This window comes from Moschus berezovskii, chromosome 9 (assembly GCF_049115385.1).
Source record: "Moschus berezovskii isolate FMDL1 chromosome 9, NW_MosBer_1.0, whole genome shotgun sequence".
Classification (NCBI taxonomy): Eukaryota; Metazoa; Chordata; class Mammalia; order Artiodactyla; family Moschidae; genus Moschus; species Moschus berezovskii.
In genome coordinates, this window is record NC_142468.1 from 90,110,304 (window position 1) to 90,131,045 (window position 20,742).

A 20,742-nucleotide genomic window follows, 5' to 3' on the forward strand; every position below is an offset into this window, starting at 1 on the left:
TTTTACATATGTCCCTTGCTAGTAGATCTTCAAATAAATCTACAAGGTAGGTAGAACAGGTTTTTTTTTTTTAATATTTAAAAAAATTTCATTTATTTATTTTAATTGGAGGCTAATTACTTTTCATTATTGTATTGATATTGCCATACATTGACATGAATCTGCCCTGGGTGTACATATGTTCCCCATCTTGAACCCCCCTCCTACCTCCCTCCCCATCCCATCCCTCTGGTTCATCCCAGTGTTCCAGGCCCGAGCATCCTGTATCATGCGTTGAACCTGGACTGGCGATTTGTTTCACATATGATAATATACATGTTTCAATGCCATTCTCCCAAATCATCCCACCCTCGCCTTCTCCCACAGAGTCCAAAAGACTGTTTAATACACTGTGTCTCTTTTGCTGTCTCGTATACAGGGTTATCATTATCATCTTTCTAAATCCCATATATATGCGTCAGTATACTGTATTGGTGTTTTTCTTTCTGGCTTACTTCACTCTGTATAATAGGCTCCGGTTTCATCCACCTCATTAGAACTGATTCAAATGCATTCTTTTTAATAGCTGATTAGTATTCCATTGTGTATATGTACCACAGCTTTCTTATCCATTCGTCTGCAGATGGACATCTAGGTTGCTTCCCTGTCCTGGCTATTATAAACAGTGCTGCGATGAACACTGGGGTACACATGTCTCTCTCAATTCTGGTGTCCTCAGTGTGTATGCCCAGCAGTGGCATTGCTGGGTCGTATGGCAGTTCTGTTTCCAGTTTTTTAAGGAATCTCCACACTGTTCTCCATAGTGGCTGTACTAGTTTGTATTCCCACCAACAGTGTAAGAGGGTTCCCTTTTCTCCACACCCTCGCCAGCATTTATTGCTTGTTGACTTTTGGATAGCAGCCATTCTGACTGGCATGAAATGGTACCTCATTGTGGTTTTGATTTGCATTTCTCTGATTATGAGTGATGTTGAGCATCTTTTCATGTGTTTGTTAGCCATCTGTATGTCTTCTTTGGAGAAATGTCTGTTTAGTTCTTTGGCCCATTTTTTGATTGGGTCATTTATTTTTCTGGAATTGAGCTGCAGGAGTTGCTTGTATATTTTTGAGATTAATCCTTCGTCAGTTGCTTCATTTGCTATTATTTTCTCCCATTCTGAAGGCTGTCTTTTCACCTTGCTTATAGTTTCCTTTGCTGTGCAGGGAAGTTTTTAATTTTAATTAGGTCCCATTTGTTTAGTTTTGCTTTTATTTCCAATATTCTGGGAGGTGGGTCATGGAGGATCCTGCTGTGATTTATGTTGGAGAGTGTTTTGCCTATGTTCTCCTCTAGGAGTTTTATAGTTTCTGGTCTTACATTTAGATCTTTAATCCATTTTGAGTTTATTTTTGTGTATGGTATTAGGGAGTATTCTAGTTTCATTCTTTTACAAGTGGTTAAACAGTTTTCCCAGCACCACTTGTTAAAGAGATTGTTTTTTCTCCATTGAATATTCTTGCCTCCTTTGTCAAAGATAAGGTATCCATAGGTGCATGGATTTATCTCTGGGCTTTCTATTTTGTTCCATTGATCTATATTTCTGTCTTTATGCCAGTACCATACTGTCTTGATGACTGTGGCTTTGTGGTAGAGCCTGAAGTCCGGCAGTTGATTCCCCCAGTTCCATTCTTCTTTCTCAAGATTGCTTTGGCTATTCGAGGTTTTTTGTATTTCCATACAAATTATGAAATTATTTGTTCTAGCTCTGTGAAAAATACCTTTGGTAGCTTGATAGGGATTGCATTGAACTTATAAATTACTTTGAGTAATACATTCATTTTCACAATATTTATTCCTCCAATCCATGAACACGGTATATTTCTCCATCTATTAGTGCCCAAGGGCACAAGGGTGCCCACTCTCACCACTACTATTCAACATAGTTTTGGAAGTTTTGGCCACAGCAATCAGAGCAGAAAAAGACATAAAAGGAATCCAAATTGGAAAAGAAGAAGTAAAACTCTCACTGTTTGCAGATAACATGATCCTCTACACAGAAAACCCTAAAGATTCTACCAGAAAATTACTAGAGCTAATCAATGAATGGATGTGAGAGTTGGACTGTGAAGAAAGCTGATCGCCGAAGAATTGATGTTTTTGAACTGTGGTGTTGGAGAAGACTCTTGAGAGTTCCTTGTACCGCAAGGAGATCCAACCAGTCCATTCTAAGGGAGATCGATCCTGGGTGTTCATTGGAAGGACTGATGCTAAAGCTGAGACTGCAATACTTTGGCCACCTCATGCAAAGAGTTGACTCACTGGAAAAGACTCTGATGCTGGGAAGGGTTGGGGGCGGGAGGAGAAGGGGACGACCGAGGATGAGATGGCTGGATGGCATCACCGACTCTGTGGACTTGAGTCTGAGTGAGCTCCGGGAGTTGGTGATGGACAGGGAGGCCTGGCGTGCTGTGATTCATGGGGTCGCGGAGAGTCGGACACGACTGAGTGACTGAACTGAACTGAACTGAATCAATGAATATAGTAAAGTTGCAGGATATAAAATCAACACACAGAAATCCCTTGCATTCCTATACACTAATAATGAGAAAATAGAAAGAAAAATTAAGGAAACAATTCCATTCACTGTTGCAACAAAAAGAATAAAATACTTAGGAATATATCTTCCTAAAGAAACAAAAGACCTATATATAGAAAACTATAAAACACTGGTGAAAGAAATCAGAGAACAGGTATTATTTAATTATTCTTATTAATTAACAGGTGAGCCCTATGAAACCTGTAGGTCAAATGTGGTTAAATGTCAATAACTTACATGGTTAGCTGAATATTATGATATAAACAAAAACTATGATTATTATTGGAAATAAAAACAGTGATAGTTATCTTTTTTTTAAAGCACCTCACCAGACACAAGATCTGCTGACACTTTTTGTTTTCATAATTTTTGTTATTTTTTGGCTATATCATGCAGCCTAAGGGATCTTTGTTCCTCTACCAGGGATCAAACTCATGCCCCCTGAGGTGGAAACACTGAGTCTTTAACGACTGGACTGCCAGGGAAGTCCCAGTAACTTTTTAAAGAAAATCATCACATATTTGGCATATTGCTAAGCTCTTACCACATTTTCTCTCATTTAGGTCTCATGAGAACTTGCTGAGATGGTTTGATAAGTTGTAACTGTGTTCACCCTGCTTATTTGACTTATATGCAGAGTACATCATGGGAAACGCTGGGCTGGAGGAAGCACAAGCTGGAATCAAGATTGCTGGGAGAAATATCAATAACCTCAGATATGCAGATGACACCACCCTTATGGCAGAAAGTGAAGAGGAACTAAAGAGCCTCTTGATGAAAGTGAAAGAGCAGAGTGAAAAAGTTGGCTTAAAGCTCAACATTCAGAAAACTAAGATCATGGCATCCGGTCCCATCACTTCATGGCAAATAGATGGGGAAACAGTGGCTGACGTTATTTTTCTGGGCTCCAAAATCACTGCAGATGGTGATTGCAGCCATGAAATTAAAAGACACTTACTCCTTGGAAGGAATGTTATGACCAACCTGTTCTGTTCAGTCACTCAGTCGTGTCCGACTCTTTGCGACCCCATGGACTGTAGCCTACCAGGCTTCTCCATCCATGGGATTCTCCAGGCAAGAATACTGGAGTGAGTTACCATTTCCTTCTCCAGGGGATCTTCCCAACCCAGGGATCGAACCTGGGTCTCCCGCACTGGAGGCAGACACGTTAACCTCTGAGCCACCAGGGAAGCCCATGACCAACCTAGACATGTATTAAAAAGCAGAGACATTACTTTGTCAACAAAGATCCGTCTAGTCAAGCCTATGGTTTTTCCAGTGGTCATGTATGTATGTGAGAGTTGGACTACAAAGAAAGCTGAGCGCTGAAGAATTGATGCTTTTGAACTGTGGTGTTGGAGAAGACTCTTGAAAGTCCCTTGGACTGCAAGGAGGTCCAACCAGTCCATCCTAAAGGAGATCAATCCTGGGTGTTCATTGGAAGGACTGATGCTAAAGCTGAAACTCCAATACTTTGGCTACCTCCAGTGAAGACTCACTGGAAAAGACCCTTATGCTGGGAGGGATGGGGGGCAGGAGGAGAAGGGGATGACAGAGGATGAGATGGCTGGATGGCATCACCGACTCAATGGACATGGGTTTGGGTGGACTCCGGGAGTTGGTGATGGACAGGGAGGCCTGGAGTGCTGCAGTTCATGGGGACGCAGAGTCGGACACGACTGCGACTGAACTGAACTGAACTGAACCATGTTCCTACTGGCCCCCCTTCAAGGGCCACAAACCCAGCTGCTGGGAATATTGGCTACTGGTGTCTCACTGCCCCTTCCCTGCCTGGAAGTTTTCCTGGCTGCAAGTTATTGCCTCCACCTAGGCAAGGCCCAGTCCTTTGGGCTGTCTTCAGCCAGTGACTGGTTGATGCAGAGAAGTCATGCCCTGGCCTCCTTGCCACATTCTGGAACACTCTAAAAGGGCCATCCCAGCTCAGAGGTTCCTGTGCGACCATCTGAGACCTTGCCTGCAGCCACATTGTGATCATTTACTCCCTCTTTCCAATCCTGTCCTCTTAGACCTCTTTCAGAGTTTTGCCTGCTAAACCCTCTCCATCTCAGAGTCTGCTTTCAGGGAACCCGAACCAACACAGTTTGGGCCAGAAGTGGTCTTAAGAAGCAGAAAAGGGAATTTGGAGAGGGACCATTTGCCAGCCAGGCATCAGTGAACCTGTTAGAAGTAAGCTTAGTCTGGGATAGAAGTAAGCTTAGTCCCTGGCATGCCATAACCTTGCGATGGTTAAAACTCACTCACTGTTTGTGAATTGGGCTGGGATATGGGTGGAAGGTATTTGCACCTGGCTGGCGCAATGTCTTTGGCAGTTGAAGGAAGTAGTAAATGTAAGGACCGTGGAAATGAAGAACTTTGCCAGGCCCATTGATTTACTCACAAGGGGTAATGATAGTCTCAGAGTGAAAAATCACTCAGGCCAAAGGCAAAAGCCAGAGGATGCCTGGGCAGCATCTGAGGACCTCCCACCGGCAGAGAGGGCCAGGCTTTAGACGTAATGGTAAGAGTAAAAGAGCGCCGGAGAAGGTGGGATTCTTAGTTCTGACAGGCCTTGTGTGCCAAGGTCAGGTCACTGTTAGGAAAGTGGTAGGAGCCTGAGACCTGGGCTGGGCATATGAGAGTAAATGCAACTGAGAGCCTTGACCTCTCAGGTTCTTCTGGACCCACCGGACCTGCAGAAGTGAGCTACTTCTCTTTTTTTCCCCCACTGTGTCCCCAGGGAAGTCCCTGAGAGTTTATCTTTAAAGGTTTTTTTATGATGTGGGCCATTTTTAAAGTCTTTATTGAACTTGTTACAATATTGCTTCTGTTGTTTATGTTCTTTTTTTTTTTTTTGGCCATGAGGCATGTGGGGTCTTAGCTCCCCAACAAGGGATGGAACCTCCACCCCCTGCATTTGAAGGTAAAGTCTTAACCACTGGACCATCAGGGAAGTCCCAGAAGTGATCCACTTCTAGTTGGCAAACAGTGGTTCCCCATTTAGGAAGATAGTACTCTGTTTGAAATGAGGTAGGTGCCCTACAAGATAAAGCTTGTCTCCCTAGGAACTGACTTCTACCTCCTCTCTATCTGACTAACAATGAGTCAAATCCCAGGTGTGCTGGGCTAGCTAAGGGTTAGGGAAGAGAGATTATCTGCTGAATCTGGTTCATAACATTCAAGCATGAAGTGGGCACAGAACTGAATCCCAAGGGGGCCAGATCAAGAGGGGAGGAAGGTGAAGCTGGACAAGAGCAGGTGTTGATATAGAAGTATTCTCCCATGATAGCGGATAGCCTGGCCAGAAACCTAGGAGGTAGTGCTAATACACTTTAAAGATGGATTTTAGAAGTGTAGGAAAAGCAAAGGTCCACATGAGTGAAGCAGAAATGTCAGAGCTGCTGTGGCAGAGGGTGGAGGAAGAAATCAAAAGGCCCAGAGGAGTGGGCATGTCAGAGTGTCTGTAGTACTGGAGGCCAGAAAACCCACCAGCCAACTCTGTGCTGTGGGAAGCCCTGGAGAACATCCTTTATGGATGGCAGTAAGGAAGAAGCTGGGGAGGGAGGGGCACAGTAGGAAATGTTATTACAGAGCTGGGCTCTCTGATACCCATGGGGATTAGAGGATTCCCGACATAATAGCGGTCAGGCGGTGGTGCTTAACCTTTAGAACCCAGGTGGGTGCAATGATTGCAATGAACAGAAAAATCTGAGTGTCAATCCGAGTGGCAGTCAGCAGCACCTGACCTGCAGAGATGGTCAATAGAACACAGTGTTCCTAGAGGCAAGATAAATGGGTGTATTACTCAATTTAGACAATCAAAAGAAATCAAGGATGGAAGATCAGGGGGCTGAAGGCAGCCACTCCCAGTAAAATGTCGAGATCCCTTAACCAGTTTCTGGACCCGAGCCATTAACTAAAGGAGATGGAACATCATGGCAAATTTGTATTCAGTAGTATTCCCTCCAAGTTCTTGCCAAAAAGAACCTGTGACCATTTACTTGTGTAACTGACCATGAGACAGGGGAATGTCCTTGTCCAAGGACTTGGGAGAATTTTTGGCCACAGGGTCTGAATTGACAATTCAGGGTGTGAATTGACAGGGTCTGGTGACCCAAAGTGCCATCACCACCACCCTCTCCATTAGAGAGAGGGAATAACGGAGCCCTGGCCTTGCTCCAGCTCACTGTGAGTTCACGGGTCCAGTGTGGTTACTTACTGTTCCTGGGCGTGTATTGGAAGAGATAATACTTAGTAGCTGGTAGAACCCCCAATATGGGTTCCTTGGCCTATGGAATAAGAGCTAATACAGTAAAGAGGGCTAACTGAGGCCTCTAAAATGCTCCCCCTCCCTGGCCAAGATGGTAAATCAAATACAAGATTGTATCTATCCCAGGGGGAATGGCCAAAATCAGTGCCACCCTATGTGATAAAAACATGCAGGAATGGTGGTCTCTGTCATATCCTCATTTAACTCACTCATCAGGCCTCTACAGAAACTGGATAAAATGGCTGATGGGAGTAAACTACCACAAGCTAACCAAGCAGGAGCCCCAGTTGGTGCTGTTTTGCTAAGTAGGGTATCTTTGCTGGAGCAGATCAACATAGCCTCCAAAACATGGTGCCTGCCCATCGATCATTTTTTTTTTTCTTCTTCTTCTTCATTGATCTGTTTTTTTGTTTTCTTTTCCATCCCTGTCAGAAAGGAGGGTCAAAGCAGTGCACATTCACGTGGAGCAGAGGAGAGAGTACATTAGTGTCTTGCGTCAGGGCTGGGTTAACTCCCCCACCTTCTACCATAATGGGGTCTGGAGGGACCTGGATCATCTGGACGTTCCACAGAGCATCTCCTGAGAGTGCACCGTACCAGTGACCCCATGTTGATGAGACCAGTTGAGGAAGAAGTAACAAGCATGATGCACTTACTCTAGAGGGGAGGATATAAATCCTATCGAGATTTAGGGCCCGACACATCAGCGAAGCCTATAGAGGTCAAGAGGCCTGGGGCATCCCCTCCAAAGTGAAGGATGTAAAGAACAAATGGTGGGACGCTGCAGCCCAGGTGAGACTGAGCCCCCATGAAACTGGCCCCCATAGCTACAGCTGACATCACAGGTCAGTTGAGGGTATATGTCGAAGGGCACTAGACGTATCTCCTCTACCCCGTCATACAGATGAGGCAACAAGGTCTCAGCAAGGTTAAATACATTGTCCATTAACACACAGTTGGCAAGTAGTGGATTTGGATTAAAATCTACATCTGTTTGACTTCAAAACTCTTCTTTAATAGCTAACGAGCCTGGGAACAGAGGGAATATGTGTGGCCTCTTGTTGTATTTTGGGTACCCTGAGAATCAGGCTGTGCGGCAGAGAGGCCTCAGGGGAAGCCTTGGCAGGACTGGGCAGAGAGGCTGAGGGCATCCTGTAGGCTGTTCTTGAGCTTGGCTGGCTCTGTAGGGTTGTCCTTCCTGACTCCTATTCATGGAGGCAGTCCTTGGGCTTGAGAAAGGTGGGCCTTCTCAGCCAAGGGCAAGTCCTTGAGGTGACTCAGCTGAGAGCCATCAGCCTTCAGCACGTCCAGCTGCTGGGGAAGGTGGGCTTCAGCCCTGGAGAGGGCTCTGGGTGATTCCCCACACTATTCACCACTTCTCTCCAGCCCACAGCTAGTGAGCTAGTGGATGAGGAGCGGGAACACACACGGAGGTCTTCTGTCTCTAAGCCTAACGAGCTTAGCCTTGTTTTTCCAGCTCCATCATGTACTAGCCTATCTCAGGGTACACGAGCAAGAACATTGGCTCCAACTGGGGATCGTTGAGTGGCAAGACCAGTAACTCAGTAAAACTTGATCAGTCAGGACAAGGAGGAGGTGTTGTTATGAGGGAATGCTATCTTCATCTGAGAAAAGAGAAGAGATTTCATTTACTCAAAAAAATCGAGCGCTTACTATATTCCAAGTCCTGCTCTAAGTGTGGGAGAAGTTGAAGAAAGCAAATAGATCTCCTTCCCTTTAGAACTTCCTTTCTATGGAGGAGGACAACGGGGAAGTGAGCCCTGGTCCTCCAGGGCTCCAAGTGGACTTGCTTACTTGAGAGGATGAGGAGTGAAATCGGTCTTCTGTCTTTTCATAAGATGTCTGCAGGAAAATGACGCCCAGTCAGTTTCTTGTGTGCTTATCTGCCATATATAAGCAAGTAAGGAAATGTGGGTAACAGTTGCTACATTTGGGAGGCAGCAGAATGGGTGGATGGAGAAGGAAATGGCAACCCACTCCAGTGTTCTTGCCTGGAGAATCCCAGGGATGGGGGAGCCTGGTGGGCTTCTGTCTATGGGGTCGCACAGAGTCGGACACGACTGTAGCGACTTAGCAGCAGCAGAATGGGTGGAATGGGGGAGTAAAGGGGACTTTAATTCTCTCACTCTCTCCCAGCCCCTCTCCCTGCCTCCCCTTTCCTTCACCAGCTCCTTATTGCTCGGGTACCCAGGGTGCAGCCACTGGGCAGGTGGGTGTGTGTGTGGTGGGGGGCTGCCCTGATTTCCCCTCAGCTCTGTTTGAGCTGGAAGGGCACTTGGAGTTTCCCTGCCTAGTCCCCTCTGTTCCTTCACCCTGGGGACTCCTCTTGGCGTCCTCTGAGAAGTGAGAAGCAAGGACTTGGATATTCCATACAATGGGGCCCATGTTTGGGAGAAAGAGTCATTCTACAGACTTTAATTTTGTACTCTGTATAGTTCTGTGCCACTTGGAAGTTTTATAAGCATGCTGTGTATATTGCATGTCTAGTGTTGTTGCTGTGAGTTTCTTTGTTTACTTATCTCTTTCTTTCTTTATTAAAAAAAATTTATTTGGCTGCACTGGGTCTCAGTTGCAGCATGTGGGATCTAGTTCCCTGACCAGGGATGGAGCCTGGGCCTCCTGCATTGGGAACATGGAGTCTTAGCCATTGGGCCACCAGCTTATACCTCTTTTTTGGCCATTGCAGGAAGAAGACTCTGACTGACAAATCAGGCCTGTCTGCAGACTCCTCAGGGTGAAGACCTCTTGGCTGGCACCCTCCTTTATCCAAATTATGAAGGCAGTCGGGCTGCGTACAGGAGCCCAGGCCTCTCTGTCTGGGTTCTCCCTTTGTGGGTATACCCCCTACCCTGTTTCCCTGTAACCCATTCCCTTGAATGATTGTGGTCGTAGTTCATCTTGGTGAGGACTAAGTTCTCTCCAGATGGGCTTCCTCTCCCCTGGAGCCTTTCTGGCCAGGTACTTCATCCTGGGCCTTCTTGCTCGGGGTGAAAGGCTCTGTGTCCTGAGAAGGGAACACTCAGCGGTAGCTGCTGATGCTGGTGATCTGGTGACAGCAGAGTCTCCTTAGAGAGGACCTGTGAGTCACTTGGGGACAACCAGGCTGGTTTTGGAGACAAGGTGTAGGATCCATCATGGATAATTTTGTTTGCTTGAAGTGTCGTTGGTTTACAGTGTCATGTCAGTTGCAGGTGTACAGCATAGTGATTTGGTATTTTTGCAGGTTACACTCCATTATACTGATAGGTTATTACAAGAAAATGGGTATAATTCCCTGTGCTATGCACTAAATCCTTGTTGCTTAGCTCTTTCATATATAGTAGTTTATTTCTGTACATCCCATACCCTACGTTGATCCCTCCCTTCCCTCAGTTCAGTTCAGTCACTCAGTCATGTCAGACTCTTTGCGACCCCATGAATCACAGCACACCAGGCCTCCCTGTCCATCACCAACTCCCGGAGTTCACTCAAACTCATGTCCACAGAGTCGGTGATGTCCTCCAGCCATCTCATTCTCTGTCGTCCCCGTCTCCTCCCACCCCCAATCCCTCCCAGCATCAGACTCTTTTCCAGTGAGTCAACTCGTCGCATGAGGTGGCCAAAGTATTGCAGTTTCAGCTTTAGCATCAGTCCTTCCAATGAATACCCAGGACTGACCTCCTTTAGGATGGACTGGTTGGATCTCCTTGCAGTCCAAGGGACTCTCAAGAGTCTTCTCCAGCACCACAGTTCAAAAGCATCAATTCTTTGGCGATCAGCTTTCTTCACAGTCCAACTCTCACATCCATACATGACCACTGGTAAAACCATAGCCTTGACTAGACGGACTTTGGTTGGCAAAGTAATGTCTCTGCTTGTTAATATGCTATCTAGGTTGGTCATAACTTTCCTTCCAAGGAGTAAGCGTCTTTTAATTTCATGGCTGCAATCAGCATCTGCAGTGATTTTGGAGCCCCCAAAAATAAAGTCTGACACTGTTTCCACTGTTTTTCCATCTATTTCCCATGAAGTGATGGGACCAGATGCCATGATCTTAGTTTTCTGAATGTTGAGCTTCAAGCCAACCTTTTCACTCTCCTCTTTCACTTTCCTCAAGAGGCTTTTGAGTTCCTCTTCACTTTCTGCCATAGGGTGGTATTATCTGCGTATCTGAGGTTATTGATATTTCTCCCGGCAATCTTGATTCCAGCTTGTGCTTCTTCCAGCCCAGCGTCCCTCATGACATACTCTGTATATAAGTTAAATAAGCAGGGTGACAATATATAACCTTGACGTACTCCTTTTCCTATTTGGAACCAGTCTGTTGTTCCATGTCCAGTTCTAACTGTTGCTTCCTGACCTGCATACAGGTTTCTCAAGAGGCAGGTCAGGTGGTCTGGGATTCCCATCTCTTTCAGAATATTCCACAGTCTATTGTGATCAACACAGTCAAAGGCTTTGGCATAGTCAATGAAGCAGAAATAGATGTTTTTCTGGAACTCTCTTGCTTTCTCCATGATCCAGCGGATGTTGGCAATTTGATCTCTGCTGCCTCTGCCTTTCCTAAAACCTGCTTGAACATCTGGGAGTTCACTGTTCACATATTGCTGAAGCCTGGCTTGGAGAATTTTGAGCATGACTTTACTAGCGTGTGAGATGAGTGCAATTGTGCGGTAGTTTGAGCATTCTTTGGCATTGCCTTTCTTTGGGATTGGAATGAAGACTGACCTTTTCCAGTCCTGTGGCCACTGCCGAGTTTTCCAAATTTGCTGGCATATTGAGTGCAGCACTTTCACAGCATCATCTTTCAGGATTTGAAATAGCTCAACTGGAATTCCATCACCTCCACTAGCTTTGTTCGTAGTGATGCTCTCTAAGGCCCACTTGACTTCACATTCCAAGATGTCTTGCTCCAGGTCAGTGATCACTCCATCGTGATTATCTTCATCATGAAGATCTTTTTTGTACAGTTCTTCTGTGTATTCTTGCCACCTCTTCTTAATATCTTCTGTTTCTGTTAGGTCCATACCATTTCTGTCTTTTATCGAGCCCATCTTTGCATGAAATGTTCCCTTGATATCTTTAATTTTCTTGAAAAGATCTCTTGTTTTTCCTATTCTGTTGTTTTCCTCTATTTCTTTGCACTGATCGCTGAGGAAGGCTTTCTTATCTCTCCTTGCTATTCTTTGAAACTCTGCATTCAGATGCTTATATCTTTCCTTTTCTCCTTTGCTTTTTGCTTCTCTTCTTTTCACAGTTATTTGTAAGTTTTCCCCAGACAGCCATTTTGCTTTTTTGCATTTCTTTTCCATGGGGATGATCTTGGTCCCAGTCTCCTGTACAATGTCACGAACCTCCATCCAGAGTTCATCAGGCACTCTATCAGATCTAGTCCCTTAAATCTATTTCTCACTTCCACTGTATAATCATAAGGGATTTGATTTAGGTCATATCTGAATGGTCTAGTGGTTTTCTCTACTTTCTTCAATTTAAGTCTGAATTTGGCAATCAGGAGTTCATGATCTGAGCCACAGTCAGCTCCTGGTCTTGTTTTTGCTAACTGTATAGAGCTTCTCCATCTTTGGTTGCAAAGAATAGAATCAATCTGATTTTGGTGTTGACCATCTGGTGATGTCCATGTGTAGAGTCTTCTCTTGTGTTGTTGGAAGAGGGTGTTTGCTATGACCAGTGCGTTCTCTTGGCAAAACTCTATTAGCCTTTGCCCTGCTTCATTCCGTGCTCCAAGGCCAAATTTGCCTGTTACTCCAGGTGTTTCTTGACTTCCTACTTTTGCATTCCAGTCCCCTATAATGAAAAGGACATCTTTTTTGGGTGTTAGTTCTGAAAGGTCTTGTAGATCTTCATAGAAGCGTTCAACTTCGGCTTCTTCAGTATGACTGGTTGGGGCATAGACTTGGATTACTGTAATATTGAATGGTTTGCCTTGGAAACGAACAAAGATCATTCTGTCGTTTTTGAGATTGCATCCAAGTACTGCATTTCGGACTCTTTTGTTGACCATGAGGGCTACTCCATTTCTTCTAAGGGATTCCTGCCCACAGTAGTAGATATAATGGTCATCTGAGTTATTGGAGAAGGAAATGGCAACCCACTCCAGTTTTCTTGCCTGAGAATCCCAGGGATGGCGGAGCCTGGTTGGCTGCCGTCTGTGGGGTCACACAGAGTCGGACATTACTGAAGCAACTTAGCAGTAGCAGCAGAGTTAAATTCACCCATTCCAGTCCATTTTAGTTCACTGATTCCTAGAATGTCGACGTTCACTCTTGTCATCTCCTGTTTGACCACTTCCAATTTGCCTTGATTCATGGACCTAACATTCCAGGTTCCTATGCAATATTGCTCTTTACAGCATCGGACCTTGCTTCTATCACCAGTCATATCTACAACTGGGTATTTGTTTCGCTTTGGCTCCATCCCTTCATTCTTTCTGGACTTATTTCTCCACTGATCTCCAGTAGCATACTGGGCACCTACCGACCTGGGGTAACCATAAGTTTGTTTCCTGTGTCTGTGAGTCTGTTTCTGTTTTGAATACAGATTCATTGTATTATTTATTAGATTCCACATATGAGTGATGTCAGAGAGTATATCTGTCTTTCTCTGCCTGACTTTGCTAAGCACAATATTCTCCAGGGTCCATTGTTGCAGATAGTTGGGAATTGCATTCAGTGCCCACTCTTCTGGTAATAGCGCCACAATTTTGCCTTAGTGATTGACCTGTCTTTCATCTGATGCATTTTGATGGGACTGGCCATCAAGGGACCCCATCATCTCTGGCCAGAGGATGAGCCATGTCAGCGAAGTTAGGCTGATTAAATACTCTCTCCTAGCAAGAGATAGTCGTTGATACCAAAACAAAAAATGTTTGGGGTCTGTTTATCTCAGTTCCAGTGGCTATACCCTGGCGTCTGCTTCCTGGATTCCTGAGACTGCTGTCCTACCTGTCCTTCTGGCTTCAGTTTCTCTTTGAGTTCTCTGTTGCCTCTCATCTTCCAATAAAGTACTTTCTGGGTAAGTTACCCAGAATCAGTTTCTACTGCTTACCACATAAGACCCCAGGCTAATATGGCACCCACGCCTACTAGGTCTTCCAAGCCCCATTTCCTCTCCTAACAGTGGTTCAGTCTTGACACACATATGTGTGGTTCTGCACACATACGTGTGGTTCTGCTGTGTTTTATTTATACTCTGGATGGGGTGTGGGCACTGGTTGAGAGGTCAGGTCAGGCATGAGGAACTGAGGAGATGGTGGGATCACCTAGATTCATATCCTTGTTCTGAACCATGCTGTCAGGTTGGAATTGCACAGGCATGGAAGGGGGTCTGTGGCAGGTACAGGCAGAGCAAAAAGCCACAGTCGGCATCTGGTCCCATCACTTCATGGGAAATAGATGGAAAAACAGTGGAAACAGTGTCAGACTTTATTTTTTGGGCTCCAAAATCACTGCAGATGCTGATTGCAGCCATGAAATTAAAAGACGCTTACTCCTTGGAAGGAAAGTTATGACCAACCTTGATAATATATTAAAAAGCAGAGACATTACTTTGCCAACCAAAGTCCGTCTAGTCAAGGCTATGGTTTTTCCCGTGGTCATGTATGGATGTGAGAGTTGGACTGTGAAGAAAGCTGATCGCCAAAGAATTGATGCTTTTGAACTGTGGTGTTGGAGAAGACTCTTGAGAGTCCCTTGGACTGCAAGGAGATCCAACCAGTCCATTCTAAGGGAGATCAATCCTGGGTGTTCATTGGAAGGACTGATGCTAAAGCTGAAACTGCAATACTTTGGCCACCTCATGCGACGAGTTGACTCACTGGAAAAGACTCTGATGCTGGGAAAGGTTGGGGGTGGGAGGAGAAGGGGACGACAGAGAATGAGATGGCTGGATGGCATCACCGACTCTGTGGACATGAGTTTGAGTGAACTCCGGGAGTTGGTGATGGACAGGGAGGCCTGGCGTGCTGTCATTCATGGGGTCACGGAGAGTCGGACACGACTGAGCGACTGAACTGAACACACTGTGTCTACTCAAAGTGCCAGCTTGAAGATTGTATGGGGGCAGGGAGACATGGTGTTTGTTTTTTGGTTTGGGTGTTTGTTTGGTTTTTTCCTATTTTAAATTAAATATATATATATATATTTGGGCCTCCCTGGTGGCTCAGTTGGTAAAGAATCAGCCTGCAATGCCAGAGATGTGGGTTTGATCCCTGGGTCAGAAAGATCCCATGGAGAAGGGCATGGCAACCCTCTCCAGTATTCTTGCCTGGAGAATCCCCATGGACCGAGGAGCCTGGTAGGCAATGGTACATAAGGTCGCAAAAAATCAAACATGACTGAAGCAACTTAACACACATTTAAAAAAAAAATTTAAATTAAATATGTGTATATTTGGACATAGAATAGAAGAATCTGCAGCAATTTTTATGTGAACACAAGTGTATTCTAAGAAATGTCTTACCGGCAGAGAGCCAATTCCATATGCATATCTAAACCTCTTGGCAGTATGCATTCTTCTCTGCACTATAAATGGTTCCTTGGAAATTTAGAGAGACACTGGTATCAGGAGCTTTGATTAAACTACACAGGCTGTTCTAATCCAGGTTGCCTCCTCTGTCTACCCTCAGATTCCTTTTCAGGTTGAGCTAGAAGTGGGAGCCTCTCGGAGTCTTGCTGTCCTGATGTTTTTCTCAGACCCTAATTACTGCTACCTTGTTAAAAATGGGCACACTTGTTAAAAAAACTCTTCAGAGGAGAGACAGCCCTTTCTTCCATGGGTAAATGTAGAAAGCTTAAAATCAGTGTGGTGGTTCTTATGATAGAGATGCTAAATATACAGATTCCTATTATGTTCTGAGCATTTCCCACGTTTAATCATTATATCCATAAGGCAAAAATAGTGTTTGTCCCCACGGTATAGATGAAAATATTGGGGTTCAGTGAGGTTGGGTAAAAAGCCCAAAGTCACACAGCTAATTGGGCTATTTTTTTCTTAAATATCATTCTTGTTCATCTCCTCCTTTTAAAACTGTCCTCATTAAATCCACAAAACTCCTCAGCCTGAATGGGTTTATTGTCTGCTACTTTTTCCCTAACCCGGGGTAGGGACTGGACGAGGGGAAGGGGGTGCTCTCCTTACCCAGGGGACTCTGGCCACCTGAATCTGGAGAAAGGCCCAGAGAGGAGGAGGGGGCCTGAAGACAATTTCCCCCCAGTGCCTCTGTCCTGCAGAGCAGTGGTCCTCAATCTTTTTGGCACCTGGGACCAGTTTCATGGAAGGGGAAAGGGGAAGTTTTCAGGATGATTAAAGCATATTACATTTATTGTGCACTTTATTTCTGTTATGATTATATCAGCTCCATCTCAGATCATCGGCATTAGATCCTGAAGTTTGGGGACCTCTGCTGTAGAATGGAGATGGTGGGCTTTGAGAACAATCAGGGCTGGATCTGAGACTCCACTCTCCTGCTGACCATAGATAAGAAGGACAAGGCAGGGGTTAGAGAGGCAGAGAAACCCACCACCACCAACATGCTGCAGTTAGGGTCAAAACCAACTCTGTTCCTAGTGTCTTTACAAAGAGGAACACCAGCTGCTATACCTCCCACCACATCTGATCGAGTATCCTGCAGAATGTTAAACCAACTTTGGAGCAGTTGATGGCAAAGTGGCCACACCTATGCCCAACAGCCTGGCCTTGGCCAAACCTGCCCTCGTGACCTCATTCTGACCCGAACCGCCCACACTGCAGGTGCTCCTGCTGTCCCCTGACTCTGCTGCCCAGGGATCTAGGACCAGCACAGGCAAGGACCACAGGACACCCTTCTTTGACTCTTGGGCTGGAGTCCAAGGTGGTGACTCCTCCCTGCCGAGGTCTCTTTTGGGGTGGAAGTGTTGTCTCCTGCCCCCAACTTTCCCAAGACATCCTGTGCGGCAAGGCCTGATAACATGGCCCATGGGGCAGCCATCCCTTGTGGCCAGGCCTTGAACACTCTGACCTGAGCATGGGACTCTGGCAGCTGGGAATCCATGATGGTGATACCCTCTCCACAGAGGAGCAAGAGTTGGCTACTTTATTGTCAAGTTAAAATAAAATTTTAAACTTCGTTTCCATTATGTGTTTCTTTTAAAGGAAGAAATTCCATCGTGCACTGTAACACTTTTATGCTTTGCAGAACTGTCTGACGGGCACAGCCCAAGCCTATGACCCTGACCTCCTCCCAACCAAACAGCCATCTCCCCACCAATAGTTCCAGAATGTCCCATTGAGTTGATGGTCCCAGTGGCCCTGAAGGGCTGCTGGGGGATGAAGATAAATCACTCCCTTTTCTTGTGTTGCTGTGAGTCTTCAAGGGGATGAGGAAGCCAGGCACCAAGTGGGGAGCACACTCTGGAGGTCTTCAATCAGCTAGTCTGAGTCTCCCTGTCCCTAACTCACAGGGTGGCCCTGACAAATCTCGCTCACTCAACTGAAGTCTCCCATAGGCTCCTATAGGTCCTCTAAGCTCGAGGCAGTTATTTTCAACCCTATCTTTGAGTTAAAACTGAGGTCTAGAGAAGGCGAGTGACATTCTTAAGGTCATAAAGCTGGAAGTGCCAGCACAGGGTTCTTTTCAGTTTGCTCTTCCTTATCTACCATGAACACTCCCCCAGGGCCACTGTTTTGTGAATTACAGTAAAGGAAATGGAGACAAGAAGACAAGTTGATTGACATGGTGACACTCCATGGGGAATAACCCATTACCTTTATTTCAGTTCAGTTCAGTTGCTCAGTCATGTCCCATTCTTTGCAACCCCATGGATTGCAGCACACAAGGCTTCCCTGTCCATCACCAACTCCCAGAGCTTGTTCAAACTCATGTCCATCGAATTGGTGATGCCATCCAACCATCTCATCCTCTGTCGTCCCCTTCTCCTCTTGACTTCAATCTTTCCCAGCATCAGGGTCTTTTCCAATGAGTCAGCTCTTCGCATCAGGTGACCAAAGTTTTGGAGCTTCAGCTTCAGCATCAGTCCTTCCAATGATTATTCAGGACTGATTTCCTTTAGGATGGACTGGTTGGATCTCCTTGCAGTCCAAGGGACTCTCAAGAGTCTTTTCCGACACTACAGTTCAAAAGCATCAATTCTTTGGTGCTCAGCTTTCTTTATGGTCCAACTTTCACATCCATACATGACTACTGGAAAAACCATAGCTTGGACTATATGGACCTTCGTTGGCAAAGTAATGTCTCTCTGCTTTTTAATATGCTGTCGAGGTTGGTCATAGCTTTTCTCCCAAGGAGCAATCATCTTTTAATTTCATGGCTGCAGTCACCATCTGCAGTGATTTTGGAGCCCAAGAAAATGACATCTCTCACTGTTTCCCTTGTTTCCCCACCTATTTGCCATGAAGTGATGGGACTGGATGCCATGATCTTAGTTTTTGGAATGTTGAGCTTTAAGCCGGCTTTTTCACTCTCCTCTTTCACTTTCATCAGGAGGATCTGTAGTTCTTTTTCACTTTCTGCTGTAAGAGTGGTGCTATCTGCATATCTGAGGTTAATTCATTTATTTTTAAATACTTTATTTATTTGACTGCATTAAGTCTTAGTTGTGGCACTTGGGATCTTTCACTGGGGGGTGCGGAACTGTCTAGTTTGTGGCACGTGGGCTCAGTAGCTGCTGCATGTGGGCTTAGTCGCCCTGGGGAATGTGACATCCTAGTTCCCTGACAGGATTGAAACTGCATCCCCTGCATTGGAAGGCAGATCTTTTACCACTGGACCACCATGAAGTCCCAGTAACCCTTTACCTTTAAAAACACTTTTTTGAACCTTAGTGGAAACATTCATTTCTCCATTCATTCACATATCTGTACATGGAACAAAATTGGGGGAGGCATCAAGTAAGTACTGGGCATGATGAAAGGAGTTGGGGTGTAAAGAGAGGGGTCAGCTGTGACTCTTGTCCCTGAGAATTCACCACGCGTAGGATGATGGATGCTGAGAAGCAAAAATACTAGAAAGTCACTTATTTATTCCTTTAATTTGTGAAGGTTGTTTGGTCTTCTGAAAGCCTTTATGGAAAAAACAAATGCCTGGAAGAAGATCTCTAAGGAGGTGGTGGGCACATATGAGGTGAGGGTCTGAGCACAAAGTTTAGCAACTCACAGTTGCATGAAGAGGTGTGTGTGTGTGTGTGTGTGTGCAGGGGGTGTGGGGGGTGCCTGAACACATTCTTGGACATCAGAATCCCTCCCACCACATTCCCCACCGCGTCTCCGCAGTCACAGGAACTTTGTAATCACATCCAGCCCGGGACTTAACCAAACACAGCATTCCATCACCCTCTCAACCTCTTTGTTTGATCCTCCCCCTGGAGACACAGGTCACGAGGAAGAGAAGCGGGGAGGGGGCAACCTGCAGGGAGCTGAGGGGAGTTTCCTCCGAATCCGCCTTTCAGGAATTGAAAACAAGATGCCATTCCCCAGGCCTCCTGAGCCGGCACTCCCTTACATTATGGAGCTCCGTCACAGAAACCCAGGAGGTCACTAGTCCAACCCACTTGGGTTAATAGAGCCCAGAAAGCGGCAGTAACATCTTTGATGTCACACAGCAGAAGGAAACTGCTGACGGTAGCCACCCATAGAGCATGATTTTAGCAGCCCGGGAAAGAGACTTTTGCTTCAGGGACTTCCCAGCAATTACCGATGCTGCCTCAGCTGCCTTCTCTCAGCGTCCAGGCTTTTAGTCCATCATCAGAGATCAGTCTAAAAAGCAAATGCAGCAGGGGAGGGAGCCTCAGAACGGAAACTCATTTATGCTAGGGTATCGATGACTGACAGGCGTGGGTGACTGGTGTCATGGTAGAGGCTGAGATGGTAGGGGCAAAGGAGAGGAGGTCAGAAGAGCCCTGGATCCCGCAAAGGCAAGAAGTGATAGGTTCTGTCTAGAGCGAGGAAGGCACAGAGCTCAGAGGCTTAAGGCACCAAAGAGAAACTTTATATCTGCTCTGTGAGCCCTGGGTCCTGTGCCTGATTTTGTCTTCCCTCTGGGAAGGAAGCTTGAGCTTTCTAAAGTGTCAAATCACTCGTCGAGTCTAATCCTGTTGCCTTCTACAGAGAATGTGTTTTAGATTTATTTTCAGACTGCGTGTAAAGGTATCAGCAGGGTCATTCATGTAAGCTACCTGGGCCTGGAGGATGCCTCAGCATCTCAGGCAGGGCGGCACTTCCTTCCTCCAGCCCTGTGGGAAATGAAGTATTTCTGAGGGTGAGGTTTCTCTTGTGTCTTGTTTTGTTTTTTAATAATTTAAGCTCCCTGCTTTATGTATCTAATCTCTTCATATTTTCAATGTAAAAACAGATCCAAGGAGCATTTTACATTCTCTGAGTGTGTTGTAATTGGTGTTTATCACTTATTTAATCTTTTCCTCTCTTTAGTGTTTTTAATTACTTAAGAAATACATACTCATTGTAAAGGATTCAAAAAAGAGAAAAGTATGTGATGTACCAAGAAAATGTCACTTTATCACTTTCTACTGCTAGAGTCACTGTTAGCACTTCGGTGAGTATCTTTCTTTCTTTTGGTCTTTGCCTTTTTTTGTTTTAAACAAAAAAGGTATCATAGGCTACATCAGCAGTTCTCAAAGGGTGGTTTTATGAATTCCAGAAGATTCCTGAGACCATTTCAGAGGGTCCATAAGGCCAAAGCTGTTTTTATAATTGTGCTAATGCATTATTTGCTTTCTTCACAGTGTTGATATTTGCATGGATGTTACAAAGTACGAAAGTGGGTAAAACTGCTGGTGCCATAGACCAGGGTGGTGGCACCGAACTGTCCTGGGGTGGGGGTGGGGAGTCAGTGTGTCCTTCACCAGCACACTCTCAGAATAACAGAAA